Source organism: Capsicum annuum, unplaced genomic scaffold (assembly GCF_002878395.1).
Source record: "Capsicum annuum cultivar UCD-10X-F1 unplaced genomic scaffold, UCD10Xv1.1 ctg76106, whole genome shotgun sequence".
Taxonomy (NCBI): domain Eukaryota; kingdom Viridiplantae; phylum Streptophyta; class Magnoliopsida; order Solanales; family Solanaceae; genus Capsicum; species Capsicum annuum.
The window spans coordinates 1-2,602 of record NW_025886373.1 but is presented as its reverse complement, the minus strand read 5'-3'; the positions used below and the strand labels follow the sequence as shown (position 1 = coordinate 2,602).

Sequence of the window (2,602 nt, the reverse complement as noted above, 5' to 3'; positions counted from 1 at the left end):
AAGCTCATTCACTACTAGAAACTAACCCTATGGAAACGGTTCAAAAACTGTTGTGATATAGACAAAAACCATTGCAATAGATATACCACAATAGTTTGGTATGTGTTGATATGTAAGTGTTGTGATTGATGTATCGCGTGACTTTTGCGATGTTTACAACAACCGCTGCAATAGATAGACCTATTGAAATAATTTTTTTTAACTCATATTGGAACATTTCATATTGTCTGTACCAATGGTTAAGAACTGTTGCAATAGACGATATTCCAATGATAGGAAATCATTGCAATAACTCTATTGTAATAATTTTTGAATATCTAATGCAACAGTTATTGATCTTTAGCAATGTTTTTTAACCATCTATTATAACACTTTCTGACAGCTATTGCAATGATTTTGAATCTCTTGTAATATTTTTTTGCTACCTATTGCTACTATTTTAATTAGCTATTACAATAGTATTTGCCACCTATTGCAATTACTTCCAATATCAATTGACAATTTTGATGAATATATTAGTACTTAAAATTATATTAATACAATTCTAAACATATATACATCACAACAAAATCTTTCATCAATAATAATTCAAATTAAAATTTCATGCAAGAAACTAATAATCTAAACCCAAAAGCAAAATGTTAAAGTCAAATGATCATTAGTTTTTCCATATAGTATCATGTTCGAGTGGCGATAAGTTACACTAAGTTAAATATCAAAAAGATCAAAATCAAAGCATCTATCAACTATTCAAAAATATTCTCAAGTAAGGTCAATTTCTTCATCACTTCTTTCTTCATCTCCTTCTCCATTTTGGACACCTATGAAAAGAGAATAAATTAGCTCAATTAGCACTTAAATGACAATATATTTATAAATCAAAACTTCCAAAATAATGGACAAAATTGTAAAATTGACCTTGATTTACAATTAATATTTCATTATTCTGTAAATGTTCCTTAAGTATGTCCTTAGCCACTAATAACTTGAAACCTTTTTTATGTAGGTCAGACTCTTCAAAATATAAATAAGTGTGTCGGATTCTCCAAAAGTATTGTATTATTGGAGAATCCGATACTAATGTGACATCAAAGAACTTAGCCCCTCGTACAAATACTGACAGAATACCTACTGGATGGAAAAAAAGAGAGAACAAAAAGGGGCATCCACTTTCCACAAAAATTGGAATACTGTTTGGTAAATGAGAAAAAGTGAAAAAACATACATATTACTTGATGATTTATCCTAGTGAAAAATTTCATTCAACAAACAACTATCATAAGAACAAATTCTTGACAAATTTTAGTTTCAATTTTAAAAAAGAAAAGATTCTAGACAGTTTCAATTTCAAAAAAAGAATAAATTCTTGATTCTCTACTTAGGATTTAACAAAAGAGAACTGATCTGATTTTACCATGAGCCAGCTTATTATTTTCATTGTATCACAAAGTCTATTCAAAGTCAAATTTAAATAGAGATTTTTTATCGCACTTCATAGGCAAAATGGACAGAAGAATTGCTAAAGAGGTACTAAGAAGACACGAAGAACAACAAACTTAGCAATTTAGTACACATACCTGGAAGACCGATACAATGTCGAATGTGTGCCCTTGAAAATGACCAGGTTGTGCATTCAAGAAAATGTAAAGGATCAATAATAAGTAAGAAGCAATCAGAATAAGAGATCAACATTTGATGCAACAAATGTCCTTAAAATATCATTAACGATCAACAAGTGTCTCCAATACAATATTTTATAATTTTTATTTGAATTTGTAATGCAACAAAAATTTTCTCGCTGATGCAAAAACATAAAAGAACAATAAAAAAATTTGGAGGGTACACATGAAATTTTATTTTCATGGTTTATTTATTTAAGTTTATCACATATTTAGAGACTAAATAAACATCTTGTATGAGAGGAAGCTTTGCACCAGACATGGTATATAGCTTGTCACTAGACATGGCATATAGCTTGTCAAAATTTACCATTTGCTAGATTTACATACCTACCTATCTTATTTTTTAGAATGGTAAACTACCAAATTGGTATTTATAAGTCATCATATCTCTTTATAAACAACCACCATAGTCGCGAACCTAAGTAGTCTTAATGCCAGAGCACTAAATTTAAAAGGAAAGACAAAAACTTCATCAGAGAACAACCAAACCAAATCTGCCACATACGCTATGATTTACCTATTCCTTTGAATGAATATCATATACTAAAGTGTCACAACAACAACAACAAACCCAGTGTTATAATGTGGGACCTATGCTTTACCTGTTCCTTTCAATAGATATCCTGCAAAAAATTGGTTAAGCTAGAGCACTCTGCCACTACTTCTTATACTCAATAGTATATCAAACAACAGTATTGAGTGCACGTAACTTAACCCGTAACTCTAAGAGACAAGGAGAGGATTTTTCAATGGACACTCATCTTACACAAAGTCTGTCAAAACATTTGCAACACAACAACAACAAACCCAGTGTATTCCCATCTAGTGGGGTCTGGGGGGTAAGATGTACGCAGTCCATACCTCTACCTCTAAAGAAGTAGAAAGGCTGTTTCCGATAGACCCCTGGCTCAAGGCACGAG

The 2,602-nt window shown here is 30.9% G+C and overlaps 1 long non-coding RNA gene across 1 annotated transcript; it reads right to left on the bottom strand.

Moving 5' to 3' along the window:
• Positions 1–639: 639 nt before the first annotated feature.
• Positions 640–2,596, bottom strand: LOC107877894. Its single transcript, XR_001676610.2, has 2 exons — positions 1,578–2,596; positions 640–821 (listed from the first exon to the last, which is right to left on the bottom strand). It is a non-coding gene; the product is annotated as an uncharacterized LOC107877894 (long non-coding RNA).
• Between the last annotated feature and the right edge of the window lie 6 nt (positions 2,597–2,602).